We start from the raw sequence: 15,766 nt of genomic DNA on the forward strand, positions 1-15,766 counted from the left end.
CGGTTTCCCGACCGCAGGCAAAAACGTGGTCGACCACGGGCGCCGCAATTAAGCCCCGCCCCCTCCTCCAAACCGTATACGGGAACCGTATTTAAGAAATCGTGGTGTGAACCCAGCCTAATTGGTGTTATAGCACTGATGATGTGATAGCATGCACCTATACTATGCACATGGCAGTAGGATCTGACAGGATGCGCTTATATTATACACATGGTGGTACTTGTCAGTACAGGACTGAAGAGGAAACCTGCAGTCATGTGGGTAAACACTGTGAACATGTGACTAAGTTAGTCACGTGATCGGGGCACTGGAGGTATACTCACTAAATGAGAGACAGCCTGTGATAGGTGAGTAATATAAATCAGCATGTGACATCAGAGGGAAAAGAGGATGGGGATTGGTGTAGGTGTGAGCAGAAGGATATCTATTGGCACAAGGCTGAATGAATGTGATGCTGATAGGTGGCTATATGAGAGGATCAATTATTGGATGATGGGAGTAGGGGAGGATCATGGACATCATATAAATAGAACCTCAGTGGAGTAGACACTCAATGCTGTCAGTCATTCTCCTTGACAAAACCACAAGAGTGGCGAAACATGTTGGGGTGTGACAGTTTATGGTTTTAATCAGCATCTCCATGTAATATCATATTATAGCCTCACTCATAGTAACTCCAGATCTGTTCTGGACCCGCACCCACGGTGCACAGTGGTGTGACGTGGTCTATATATAAACATTCTGTTGATGGATTAGTATAAAGGAATATCTATTGGATAAGACCAAACTCCCATGAGAGAGGGTTATACCCTGGGAGAGCTCCAATAGATATTGTTTTTATTCCCTGTTCAGGATTCATATATGACGGTCATTTATTATCCATACTCCCATGAGACAGGGTTATACCCTGGGAGGGATTCAAATTAATACCATCACTGAATGAGTGTTAGAGGCTTATTGGGGATGGTTCATCCCAGATAGACACATATAAACTTTTTCTATAGGTCGGAGTTAAGAAATCACTATATAGTGTATCTGACTAACATATCACAATTGATTGGATATGTACATGGAGGTGTGATTTTAATTGTGTGTCTCACAAGTTTCATTATTTCATTTTTTTCTATAATAAAAGTTAAGTTTTATTCTAGCACATGGAATACCAGGTTTTTGTTAACCCTTTGGATTAAATTGTTGTTGGTAGCCCTATACCTGCCATGTGCTTTTTGGCCATCTTCTGAGTAGCATTTTCCTAACATCATAGGTCCCCCTCTGCAGCCCCTAACATCACAGGTCCCTCTCTGCAGCCCCTAACATCACAGGCCCCCTCTGCAGCCCCTAACATCACAGGTCCCTCTCTGCAGCCCCTAACATCACAGGTCTCCCCCTCTCCAGCCCCTAACAACACAGGTCTCCCCCTCTGCCGCCCCTTCCATCACAGGTCTCCCCCTCTGCCGCCCCTTCCATCACAGGTCTCCCCCTCTGCAGCTCCTAACATCACATGTCTCCCCCTCTGCAGCCCCTAACATCACAGGTCTCTCCCTCTGCAGCCCTTAACATCACAGGTCTCCCCCTGTCCAGCCCCCCACATCACAGGTCCCCCTCTGCAGCCCCTAACATCACAGGTGTCCCCCTCTGCAGCCCCTAACATCACAGGTCCCTCTCTGCAGACAGTAACATCACAGGTCCCCCCCCTCTGCAGCCCCTAACATCACAGGTCTCCCCCTCTGCAGCCCCCCCATCACAGGTCTCCCCCTCTGCAGCCCCCACATAACAGGTCTCCCTCTTACCCTTACCAGACCCCCACACACACCACATAACTGGACTACCACCCTTTCCCTTACATAGTAATAACATTAGGTTTCCTTTTCCTCTCACCCAGTATAGTAGATCTTCCCCCAAGCAGCTGCAGTCACTGTGCCGACAGGAGGAGGGGCCAGGAGCAGTGAGGAAGGCAGAGGGTAGAGGTGAGTGTCCTGTCTGTACAGCTCCCAGTACAGACTCTGTACCCCAGACCTCCGCTCACTGTATCAGCTGTCAGGAGCTTCAGACCTGTGTGTGATGCTGCAGCTGCGGAGCACACAGGTCCAGACACTGTTGACAGACTGACACAGTGACTTGTCGGGACTCAGGTAGCCTGCGCTCCAGCCACTGCCGGCCCACAGGGCAGCGGCCTACCGGGGATTTTCCTGGTATCCCGCTAAGCCAGTCCGGCCCTGCTTGGAGTTGTAGTTTTGCAGCATCTGGAGGTCTTCACTTTGGAGATCACTACTTAACGGTCTCCAAACTATTCTTCCCCAGTTGTTGCATAAATACAACTCCTAGCATGCCTTTCGGCTGTCAGTGCATGCTGGGAGTTGTAGTTTTGCAACAGCTGGATTCACACTGGTTGGGAAACACTGAGCTACAGTCTGTTTCCTAACACAGTGATTCCACCCATGTGCCTCATGCAGTTTCAAAACTACAACTCCCAGAATGCACTGACAGACCGTACATGCTGGGAGTTGTAGTTTTGCAACAGTTGGAGGCACATGGGTTGGAATCACTGAGCTAGAGTCTGTTTCCTAACTCAGTGGTTCCCCACCAGTGTGCCTACAGGTGTTGCAAAACTACAACTCCCAGCATGTATGTGCATTCTGGGAAATGCCATTTTGCAACAGTTGAAGATTAGCGGGATGTGCAGGGTACATTCACACGAGCGGTGGTTTACAATGAGTTTCCTTCTACAAATTTGAGCTGCGGAAAATTTCCTGCCGCAGCTCAAACTCACTGTGAACCCCGGCCTGTGTGAATGTCCCTTAAAACACTACACTACACTGACACAAAATAAAAAGTAAAACACTACATATACATTGACCCTTACACGTCCCCCCAAATAAAAATGTAAAACTTCTCATACACCAGTGTTTCCTAAACAGAGCCTCCAGCTGTTGCAGAACAACAACTCTCAGTATTGCCGGATAGCCATTCACTGTTCTGGCAGGCTGGGAGTTTTGTAACAGCAGTAGGAGCTCTGTTTGGGAAACACTGCCATAGATTTTGGTGGAGACATGCGCCATTCTTGTATCTGGGTCCACCCCTGTTGCAAATTCCTAATTCAGTCCTCAAATGCGCCTAGCGGTCTCTCACTTCAGAGCCCTGTCGTATTTCAAGGCAACAGTTTAGGGCCACATATGGGGTATTACCATACTCGGGAGAAATTGCATTACAAATTTTGGGGGTCTTTTTCTCCTTTTACCCCTTATGAAAAGGAAAAGTTTGGGGCTACACCAGGATGTTAGTGAGAAACAATTAAAATGTTTACTCTAACATGCTGGTGTTGCCCCATACTTTTTCACAAGAGGTAAAAGGAGAAAAATACCCCCAAAATTACAGAAATACCCCATATGTGGGTGTAAAGTGATCTGTGGGTGCACAGCATGGCTCAGAAATAAGAGTGCACCATGCACATTGGAGGTCTAAATTGGTGATTTGCACAGGGGTGGCTGATTTTACAGTGGTTCTCACATAAACGCAAAACAATAGATACCCACATGTGAACCCATTTTGGAAACCACACCCCTCAAGGAACGTAACAAGGGGTATAGTGAGCCTTAACACCCCACAGGTCTTTGACAAATTTTTTTTAAAGCTGGATGTGAAAATAAAAAAAAAATAAAAATGTTCCTGAAATGCTGGTGTTACCCCAAATTTTTCATTTTCACAAGGGGTAATAGGAAGGAAATACCCCATATGTGGATGTTAAGTGCTCTGCGGGCAAACTACAATGCTTAGAAGAGAAGGAGCACCATTGGGCTTTTGAAGAGAGATTTAGGCTGGAATTGAAGGCCATGTGTGTTTATAAAGCCCCCATGGTGCCAGAACAGTTAACCCCCCACCCACATGTGACCCCATTTTGGAAACTACACCCCTCACATAATGTAACAAGGGGTGCAGTGAGCATTTACACCCTACTGGTGTCTTACAGATTTTTTGAACAGTCGTCCGAAAAAATGAAAAATGTTATTTGTTCCAAAGATCTGTCAAATGCCAGTGGGTGTAAATGCTCATTGCACCCCTTATTACATGTCTTAAGGGGTGGCGTTTCCAAAATGGGGTCACATGTTGGGGGGTCCACTGCTATGGCCCCACGGGGGCTTTGTAAATGCAAATGGCCCCTGACTTCTATTCCAATCAAATTCTCTCACCAAAAGCCCAATGACGCTCCTTCTCTTCTGGGCATTGTAGTTCACTTTCATAGCACTTTATATCCACATATGAGGTATTTCCATACTCAGAAGAGATGGGGTTACAAATTTTGGGGGGCTTTTTCTCCTATTACCCCATTTTCTCCTATTACTGTTCTGGCATCATGGGGGCTTCCTAAATGCGACATGCCCCCAAAAACCATTTCAGCAAAATTCGCCCAATGTTGCTCCTTTCCTTCTGAGCCCTCTAGTTCACCCACAGAACACTTTACATCCACATATGAGGTATGTCCTTACTTGAGAGAAAATGATTTACAAGTTTTGCAGGGCCTTTTTACCTTTTACCCCTTGTAAAAATGAAAAAAAAAAAAAAATGGGGCTACAATACCATGTTAGTGTAAAAAATTTAGATTTTGATTTTTCTCTTCCATTTTGCTGCTATTCCTGTGAAGCACCTAAAGGGTTAACAAACTTTCTGAATGTTATTTTGAATACTTTGAGGGGTGCAGTTTTCATAATGGGGTCCATTGTAAGGGATTTCCAACATAAAGACCCTCATATTCACTTCAAAACGTAACTGGTCCCTGAAAAATTCTGATTTTGAAATTTTCGGGGAAAATTGCTGCTATACTTTGAAGCCCTCTGATATCTTCAAAAAGTAAAAACATGTCAACTTTATGATGCAAACATAAAGTTAACATATTGTTTATGTGAATCAATATGTAATTGATTTGACATGTCCTTTTCTTACAAGCAGAGTGCTTCAAAGTTAGAAAAATGCTAAATTTTAAAAATTTTTCCTTACATTTCTAATTTTTCACCAAGAAATGATGCAAGTATTGATGAAAATGTACCGCTAACATAAAGTAGAATATGTCACGAAAAAAACAATCTTGGAATCAAATTTATAAGTAAAAGCATCCCAGAGTTATTAATGCATAAAGTGGAGGTCAGATTTGCAAAAAATGCTCCCGTCCTTAGGGTTATAATGTGCTCCGTCCCCAAGGGGTTAAGTTACTGGAGTGTACCTTTAAGAAGTGTTCCGCCACCGACGTGAGATTTTTTTGCTTGGTCATATCTCGTTTTGCCAATGAGATGTTAAGAGGTGCTTCTGTATTTGTTTTCTCAGTAGTTGGGTGGTCTGCCCAATATAGAGCTTGTTGCAGGAGCACTTGATTGCATAGATTACATGTTTTGTTCTGCAATTTATGTATTTCCTCTTCCCAAAGCTCCGTCCATTCTTTGGATTAATGAATCGGCCCCTGTTCCATGTATTGACATACATTGCAGTTTCCACAAGGGAAGTATCCTCTATGTTACTGGCCTGTACCCACACATTGGTGTGGCCTTTGTAAATGGCTGTTAGACAATAAGTCCCTCAAATTGGGAGCTCTTTGTGACACCTACATTGGCTTGTCCAGAATGCTGTTACTGATCTTAGTGTCCGACTGCAAGATGTTCCAGTGGTGTTGTAATAAACTCCTTAGGTCATTCCATTGGTTGTTATATACTGAAAATAAGCGTATCATATCATCCTTCGTGCTTAAAAGGGTACTCCGGGAACATTTTGTTCTGAATGCTTGGAGCACATGGCGGGGGTCATGATGAAATGGCAATCCATTTAAAATGCCACCTCTATTGATCACAGCATCTGAGGGGTTAATGGCGGACATCAGTGCGATCGCTGATGTCCGCCATTATCGGCGGGTCCCTGGCTGCTGATAGCAGCGGAACCTGCCGTGCATGATGTGAGCACAGTTCAGGTGCACTCGTCATGTATAGGATGGAAATGTACATCCTGGTGTGTTAAGTACCAGGGCACCTGGACGTACATTTATGTCCTATGTCATTAAGGGGTTAAACCCCCTTTCTTCCCTATCTTGATTCTCAGTTTGAATTTACAGCCTTTGTCTTGACCATGTTACATGCCTAAATGCATTGGATTGCTGCCATGTGATTGGCTGATTAGCTATTTGTGTTAACAAGCAATTGAACAGGTGTACCCAATAAAGTGGGCAGTGTGTATGCATCTCTGGGCAGGGTATTGTTAAATCACATTTTGTTTTCTTGCATTACTCCTGAGGTATATCCCTATTATGAAATGGTCCAAGAGTCAAGGCAGTAGGTGCCCAAGGCATATTAATATCCATGGGAAATGAAAATGAGCTAATCTGGCCTGATCCCACATATCATACGTGATAAAAACAACACATTTATATATACCTCTCAGCTGGCTACACATACCTCTCTACTCATTCCCCAAGCAGCTCATTTGCATATGAATAAAATGGTGGATAGCGGCGGAATGAAGCGACGGATCGGGACGAGGTAAGCATCATTTTAATCAGTGTCACCCACACAGCAAGCAAATTCCTAATTCAGTCCTCAAATGCGCCTAGCGGTCTCTCACTTCAGAGCTCTGTCGTATTTCAAGGCAACAGTTTAGGGCCACATATGGGGTATTACCATACTCGGGAGAAATTGCATTACAAATTTTGGGGGTCTTTTTCTTCTTTTACCCCTTATGAAAAGGAAAAGTTTGGGGCTACACCAGGATGTTAGTGAGAAAAAATTAAAATGTTTACACTAACATGCTGGTGTTGCCCCATACTTTTTCACAAGAGGTAAAAGGAGAAAAATACCCCCAAAATTACAGAAATACCCCATATGTGGGTGTAAAGTGATCTGTGGGTGCACAGCATGGCTCAGAAATAAGAGTGCACCATGTACATTGGAGGTCTAAATTGGTGATTTGCACAGGGGTGGCTGATTTTACAGTGGTTCTCACATAAACGCAAAACAATAGATACCCACATGTGAACCCATTTTGGAAACCACACCCCTCAAGGAACGTAACAAGGGGTATAGTGAGCCTTAACACCCCACAGGTCTTTGACAAATTTTTTTTTTAATTGGATGTGAAAATTTATTTTTTTCTGAAATGCTGGTGTTACCCCAAATTTTTCATTTTCACAAGGGGTAATAGGAAGGAAATACCCCATAAGTGGATGTTAAGTGCACTGCGGGCAAACTACAATGCTCAGAAGAGAAGGAGCAATATTGGGCTTTTGAAGAGAGATTTAGGCTGGAATTGAAGGCCATGTGTGTTTATAAGGCCCCCATGGTGCCAGAACAGTTAACCCCCCCACCCACATGTGACCCCATTTTGGAAACTACACCCCTCACATAATGTAACAAGGGGTGCAGTGAGCATTTACACCCTACTGGTGTCTGACAGATTTTTTGAACAGTCGTCCGAAAAAATGAAAAATTTAATCTGTTCCAAAGATCTGTCAAATGCCAGTGGGTGTAAATGCTCATTGCACCCCTTATTACATTCCGTAAGGGGTGTAGTTTCCAAAATGGGGTCACATGTTGGGGGATCCACTGTTATGGCCCCACGGGGGCTTTGTAAATGCAAATGGCCCCTGACTTTTATTCCAATCAAATTAGGCTGGAATTGATAGCGGCGGAATGAAGCGACGGATCGGGACGAGGTAAGCATCATTTTAATCAGTGTCACCCACACAACAAGCTTATGTAACAGATTAGTGTGAGTAATACTGATAACAGATTTCCCTATAAAGGTTTTTCCAATAAACTACAGTGTCTTACTTTTACATACCTACAGGTGCTATAAATACATGTTTGTTTTTGGAGCACATACATTATTTATGGTGTCTATACTCACTGCACCTACCTTGATACCCTTTGGTATACTTATTTGCTGGAAATTAGTTATTGTAGGCTCTGGGGATTGGGAGAGCAAGTCAATGTTTAATTTGATTGTTAATTACTTTTGCAGTGTGAATACCGCTGAAGGCGTCCAATTAAAAGTATAGACATCTGTCTACATAACCTGAAGATACAAATGTAAGAGAGCTGTTTGCTGAATGAATTAAAGCTGACTTTGTCATTTGGCCGAATGTGTGATCTGTGGTGTTCGAAAGGGCTGCATGGTGACAATAAAGGAAACTGATATATTAGAGGGAACAGAAGTAAATTTAAAGGAGAAATTCAGAACAGGATTCTCCTAAAAAGGACCTTCTTGTGTTCCTGGTCATGTCCATAGGCTTTTTCAGGCATATGGATGTCACTGGCATAGAAATGTTTATCTGCAAGGGAAAGTTAGGGAAGAATTTATCATAGTGGTGAATAAATTCTCTGCTCGATACGAGGGCCAAACAGGTAAATTCTAGCACATTAACAGGAGCCATTACTCGGCTCAATAATTGTCAGTGCAGGGCTTCAGGAATGATTGCTGGATAGTTGGTGCAGCCCTACCCACAACTTTGTTCCTGCACATCTCCTGTTTATGCAGGGAGAGGTGCTTCCAAATAAAAATGAATTGTGTCGCCATATGATGCCATTGATCAGCTGATGAATGAGCATTCCATAGTTAGTCAGCTGCTCACTAGGTCTTTTACATGGGGCAATAATCAGACCGTTTGGCCAAGACTTTTCCTGTTTAAAAGGTATTTAAGATAGGCTTGGCCTTATCTAAGATCTGGAATGACTCTTGCCGACCCCTGGCCTTTTAGGGCAAGATGCTCTGCTTTGAGAGCAAGAAGGGAGGTAAAAAGGGAAGGGGCAGTCTTCATACAACCACCTGCTAATTCACTTGCAGCCACTGACCTTGCTTTGGAGAATAGAGAACCAAGGTACAAGACTTGGCATAAAAGTGATAAGCCTGAAAAACTCACAGGCCTACAAGAGCCACTGGGGAACCACCCAGATGACTCCAGGTTCAGACAGCATAAAAGTGATGCCAGGTTCCCTTTAAAATGAATACTTATGTGCCAAGGACCTGTACCAATGGTGATCAGCAGATTGCAAGGTGTTTTATGGTTTTCAAATTTTTTAAGAAAACTTAAGAGGACTGCGATCCTAGTAAAAGTATATTAAAATCTAAATATAATTAGAAAACACAGAACTACTGTCCCAAATTCATTCTAGTCTTTGCTATATGTCATGAGAAAATAAATAGCATACAGTATGTTTATATGTAGAGAAATGAGTCGTTTTTATTTTGTTTATTCTTTTTTGTTAGCTTAGGCAAATTACCTGTCAGAACTTTGTTTCAGAATATGTTGCACACAAGCCCATGTAAACTGAATAAGACAAAGAGAAATGAAGCAATTATACTTTTATATAGTTATGGTTTTGTTGGAGTACTGCCAATGCGGTTATACTGGGTGCCCCATAGTTTGAAACCATGCTAGGTGGTAAATGGATGTGTGAAGCTCAGCATATAGCAGGCTTCCTCTATGTATAAAATAATTACACTGTAATGGAAGCCGCTGTTCTAGGAAGCTGTGATACACTTTAAGGCTTAAGGCTGCTTTTTCTAATTAACCGCACGGCGACACAGTGCTTAGAATTACAGAATTACTGCTGAGGCACTACTAGTTAGATTCTGACCAGGACACCTGTTACACGTAGGTTGTATATGCATAGGATTTCTAAGCATGCTTACGTATTTTTCCATATTTTTAATATCTCCCTGGTGGTCAGAATTAGAACCTCCACTCATAATACTATCTGTTATTTATGCATTGTTAACAATGTTAACTCTAAGCAATGTGTATTCACTAGATAATGTGACTTCAGGTTTTTCATGTAGCTTCATAATGACAAATTTAAAGGGTCCAAGATTAGAGGAATACTCTATGCTTTGTAATGGAAACAGCAACCCTCTTGTCCACGGGTTATGTCTAGCATTACAGATCAATCCTAATTCAAATGAAATGTATCACCTAGATTTTTTTTCCTGAAACATATTTTTTTTCTAATGCATTTCTATTTGTTTTTTTAATTTTCTGTACATTATTATGGGGGCAGTCATTTTGCCTAAGCTTATTTGTCCAACAGCATTTTGTGATATGCTTTAAAGCAGTACCCATGGGCATAGGACCTGTCTATTTTAAATTAATTGGAGTTGCTACTAGGCAATCTCTGTTTTCAAAGGTTATTCTACTGGGAGGGGGCTAATGATGGTAGCAGGTGATAGCAGCCGGGACTTATGGCTAATGCTGGACATCACCCATCCAGGTGATGTCCAGCATTAACTTATAAGATGTTGTGATCAAAGTTAATCGTGGCATTTAACATAAAAAAAAATTCCCAGCTGTTCAGTGGAGTTGATTGGGACACCCGCGGTGAGATCACGGGGTTCCAATCAGCTGAAAGGATGGTGGTTGAGTCCTTACCTGCCTCTTCGCCATCGAATTAGTGCTCCTATGTCCCAGGAAGCCATTGCAGCCTGGAGCAATGGGGCATTGATAACACTGATCAATGCTATGCTATGGCACAAATGGAAAAAAAAATATTGTTTTTTTTCCAGCCCCATGGGTGCCGTCAGGGGGGTAAAGCCAGTACCCACTGCAGCAGCCACAACACAGAAGCAGAAGACCGCTGTTAAAACAGTGGACTCCTGCTTCTGCATACCTCTGATGAGTGATTGATTCACCCTGTCAATCACTCACAAGAGGCCGGAACTTCCTCTGCGCACTGGCGCACGAATTACATCATCAGACGCCAGAGCGGAGAGGAAGAGGAAAAGGAAAGAAGAGACCTGAAATAAGCTGATGGGAAGAAGAAACAAAAGCTGCAGGAAGTAAGAATGTTGGGGGCGGAGAGGGGCGAGGCAGGAGGGGGGGTTGGGGGGATGTTTACTACTGTCTAACTAATGTTGGGGGGACACTTGCTGCCTAACCTATCGTGGGGGAACATCTGCCGCCCAACCTAATTGTGGGGGAAAAATCTGCCGCCTAACCTAATTGCGGGAGGAACATCTGCTACATAACCTAATTGTAGGAACATCTGGCGCCCAACCTAATTGTGGGGGATCATCTGCCACATAACCTAATTGTGGGGAACATCTGCCACCTAACCTAATTGTGGGGAAACATTTGCCGCCTAAGCTAATTGTGGGGAAACATCTGCCACCTAACCTAATTGTGGGGAAAACATCTGCCGCTTTACCTAATAGTGGGGGAACATCTGCCATAAAACCTAATTGTGGGGGAACATCTGTCACATAAACTAAAATTGTGGGGGATCATCTGCCGCCTAACCTAATTGTGGGGAACATCTGCCGCCTAACCTAATTGTGGGGAAACATCTGCCGTAAAACCTAATTGTGTGGGATCATCTGTCGCTACACCTAATTGTGGGGAAACATCTGCCACCTAACCTATTTGTGGGGTAACATCTGCGGCTTAACCTAATTGTGGGGAAACATCTGCTGCCTAATCCAATTGTGGAGGAACATCTGCCGCCTAACCTAATTGTGGGGGAACATCTGCTGCCTATCCTAATTGTGGGGGAACATCTCCCAATTGTTGGGGAACATCTGCCGTCTAACTTAATTGTCGGGGAACATCTGCCACCTAGCCTAATTGTGGGGGAACATCTGCCGCCTAACCTAACTGTGGGGGAACATCTGCTGCCCAAATGGAACAAAATATAGTTTTTTTCCAGCCCCATGGATGCCGTCAGGGGGGTAGAGCCAGTACCCCCTGCAGCAGCCGCAACACAGAAGCAGAAGACCGCTGTTTAAACAGCGGACTCCTGCTTCTGCATATCTCTGGTGAGTAATTGACTCACCCTGTCAATAACTCACAAGAGGCCGGAACTTCCTCTGCGCACTGGCGCACAAATGACATCATCAGACGCCAGAGCGGAGAGGAAGAGGAAAGAAGAGACCTGAAATAAGCTGACGGGGAAGAAGAAAGAAAAGCTGCATGTTGGGCGGAGCGGGGCAAGGCGGGAGGGGGGGTTGGGGGATGTCTAACTAATGTGGGGGGACACTTGCTGCCTAAGCAATTGTGGGGGAACATCTGCCGCCTAACCTGTTGTGGGGGAACATCTGCTGCCTAACCTAATTGTGGGGGAAACAACTGCCACCTAACCTAATTGTGGGGGAACATCTGCCACATAACCTAATTGTGGGGGAACATCTGGCGCCCAACCTAATTGTGGGGGATCATCTGCCGCCTAACCTAATTGTGGGGAACATCTGCCGCCTAACCTTATTGTGGGGAAACATCTGCCGCCTAACCTAATTGTGGGGGAACTTCTGGTGCCCAACCTTATTGTGGGGGATCATCTGCCGCCTAACCTAATTGTGGGGAAACATCTGCCGCCTAACCTAATTGTGGGGGAACATTTGCTGCCTAACCTAATTGTGGGGAAACATCTGCTGCCTAACCTAATTGTGGAGGAACATCTGCCGCTTAACCTAATTGTGGGGGAACATCTGCCGCCTATCCTAATTGTGGGGGGACATCTGTCACCTAACCTAATTGTTGGGGAACATCTACCGCCTAACCTAATTGTGTGGGATCATCTGCTGCCTAACCTAACTCTGGGGGTACATCTGCCACCCAACCTAATTGTAGGGGAACATCTGCTACCTATCCTTATTGTGGGGGTACATCTGCCACCTTAGCTAATTGTGGGGGAACATCTGCTGCCTAACTAATGTGGGGGACATCTGCCGCCTAGCTAATGTGGGGGGACTTCTGTTGCCTAGCTAATTGGGGGGACTTCTGCCACCTAGCTAATGTGGGAGACATCTGCTGCCTAGCTAATGTGGGGGACTTCTGCTGCCTATCTAATGTGGGGGACATCTGCTGCATAGCTAATGTTGGGGACGTCTGCTAGCTAGCTAATGGGGGGGACTTCTGTGGCCTAGCTAATGTGGGGGACGTTTGCTGCCTAGCTAATGTGGGGGACTATCTTCTACAATCCTGCCTAGCTAATATGGGGACTAATTACGAAGCAAATAGAGGGGCTACCTACTATCTACATAGTTTATATGGGGGCTTTCATACAGGGGACAGCTATCTGGGGGATTTACCTACAGGGGGCATAAATACCTACCTGGGGGACATGACCTACTAGGGTCCACTACCTACTGGTGGCATTAACGACTTAGTGTTCTACCTACCTGGGTGGATACTACCTTCCTGATGGCATTAATTACCTGTAAGTCCTGTAAGCAACACCTTATCCACCCCTGTGTAATAGTCTCCTATGGGGACAAAAAATTTTGAAAAATGACCATTGCAGGCTATTAACTGTGACCCCTGGCGGACGGGTGGCACTCAGAGACGTCATAATCCTGCTCTGATGCTGGTCACCCCTTCCCAGGACGGGAAGATAATTGTTTATTTATATAACGCCAACAAATTTCACAGCACTTCACAATTTTGAGGGTATAAATAAGGGACAAATATCAGACACTACAATATTACAATACTAATTATTCAAACAAGAGGAGTGAGAAGCTTATTCAAGTTTACAGTCTATGAGGGAAAGGTTTGAGACCAAAGGCAGAAATACCATAGTTTTAGCTAGAAGGATCCACACTCATACTATCACATTTGGCTAAGTGAAGGGGAAAACTGAAGCCCTGAGCTTACACAAGCCTCTGTCGCTACCTTTTTGGGGTGCCTACCTCTTTAAAGGGTGGCCTCGACCACCCCCAATCAAAGTGTAGGCAGAAGTGAAGTTAAAATAATAAACAAACACAGTAAAGAATTCAGGAAAAAGGTCAGTGCACAAAAGGGGTTAACTAACATCAGCACAGCAAAAAGACAGACAGGGAATGGACATACAAAATCAGTAAAATCAGTGTCAAACAAGCCAAGTCTATACAGGTGAGAGTTTCTCAGTACAGATATAGTAATCAAAGAGAACAAGCCATAGATCAGGAGAACAAGAGAACAGGATAATAAACACTGGTAGAGGGAGTGCTAAAATGCTAAATAAAAACGTAACTGTGCTTAAATAACTCTAATCACAAGTAATGAACAGAAACAGACTGAATGAATATTCAGCAGGCACATTCCACAGCAGCAGAGTCCCATTGATTTCAATGGGATTCTGCTGCTCTGTTCAAACGGCAGAATTTACACAGCAGAAACATCTGCAGCGGCAATCCTGATTTTGGCAGCCGCAAAAACATTGCACCTTCAATGTTTTTGCGTACTCTGCTCAGAAATGCATTGCAGTCTATTAAGGCACAGCATTTCTTAGCGGTCCTAGCTCCAGCATATTCTGCTGTCTGTGGAATGTTTGCATACAATTTTTTTCCTGCACACATTCCACAGTGTGAGCACAGTCTTAAATATGCATGCTCAGGAGGGTGTGGTCGCTAAGGCCGAGTCAATAGGCCCTGCAACAGCAACTCCTGAATGGCCAGCAGGGGACTCTTCCAACATAAATAAAAGCTATTGGATTAAGCATTGTTTAACCTCAGGCTGAGTCTGACCTGTACCCGTAGGAGCTGTACAGTATTTTGGTTTGACATTTTTTTTTAGGTCATTTATTTCGGAAGAATGGTCAAAATCTGACCTCTACATTTATTTGTTGACTTGTACACATTTTATTCTTCCTTTGACTTGTTCTTGAACTGTTTTACGTCTATTGTGTTTTTCTTGTTTGTCCTAGATACTTCTACCACCTGTGCTGACTGCTCCTCATGCTCAGCATCCATTATGGTTCCATAAATAGGCAGTGACCTGTGTTTATCACTCTTTGAAGCCTCCTTGAAAACTTTTTGCCCATTAAACTCAGAACTCAAATTATTAAGTAAAAGTAGAAAATATAAAGCATACGAACTAACCTAACATTTCTGTAATTCTCTACAGTTGACAACAGAAAACAGAAGTTAACAGAAGTCATTGACTCAATCTCAGACCAGAGCAGAAGACGCTGGGAGACGGACGGAGGCAGGTGAGGGGACCTCCGTCCGCCATTACAGATGATCGGATCGCCGCGGTTGAGCTGCGGGTGATCCGATCATGCATTTTTCTTACCGCACTCCTGCAGATGCCGTGATCTGTATCAGCAGCCGGGAACTGCCGCATATGACCCGAGCTTCGCTTTGAAGCTCGCGCTCAAGTACAGGACATAAATGTACGTCCTGGTGCGTTAAGTACCTCCGCACCAGGACGTACATTTACGCCCTGCGTCGTTAAGGGGTTAAAGAGAAACCAGCCAATCATCCTTACATGTCATATAGAGGATTAGACTACATGTTAAATCCTGTGTGGACAGCTATGTGCTGTTTTATATTCTGTTCGATTCTACCGATCATTACTCCAAAAGTACCAGAAAAAAATGTGGATACAAGTTTCAACTGGATTTTCCAGGCTTTCTTTCTTCAGATTTTGTAATATGATATTTTGCCCTTTTTTTTTGCAAAGGAATCTCAATGGCACATTTTTAACCCTACATAGACGTGGGGTTATTTTGGCATTTTATTAATCTGGCATGTATCTCTTTATGTGGTAATAACTTTTAAATGCTTTTACTGATCAAAGCTATTCTGAATGTTTTTTCATGACATTTCTTAGCTTTATAACAGTGGAACATTTTTGTTAATACATGCAGTGTTTTTTTGTTAAAAACTGCAAAATATTGTGAAATATTGGGAACATTGTTTATGGCATCCACTGTGTGGTAAAAATGATGTTATCTTTATTCTGTGGGTTTGTACGATTATGGCAATACCCAAGTTACTGTATATAGCTTTTTTTTTTTGTTTTTTTACAACATTCTTTTTTTCT

At 43.7% G+C, this 15,766-nt stretch overlaps 1 long non-coding RNA gene across 2 annotated transcripts; it reads left to right on the plus strand.

Annotated features, from left to right (window-relative positions):
* The first annotated feature begins 242 nt into the window (after positions 1-242).
* On the plus strand, positions 243-14,916 carry LOC130358028 (uncharacterized). Of its 2 annotated transcripts, XR_008889378.1 has the most exons (4): positions 243-347; positions 1,883-1,967; positions 7,993-8,060; positions 14,846-14,916. It is a non-coding gene; the product is annotated as an uncharacterized LOC130358028 (long non-coding RNA). The 2 variants fall into 2 exon arrangements; XR_008889377.1 differs by lacking the exon at positions 14,846-14,916 and having other exon boundaries at positions 7,993-8,131.
* Positions 14,917-15,766: the final 850 nt, after the last annotated feature.

This window comes from Hyla sarda, chromosome 2 (genome assembly GCF_029499605.1).
Source record: "Hyla sarda isolate aHylSar1 chromosome 2, aHylSar1.hap1, whole genome shotgun sequence".
In the NCBI taxonomy this organism is placed as follows: Eukaryota; Metazoa; Chordata; class Amphibia; order Anura; family Hylidae; genus Hyla; species Hyla sarda.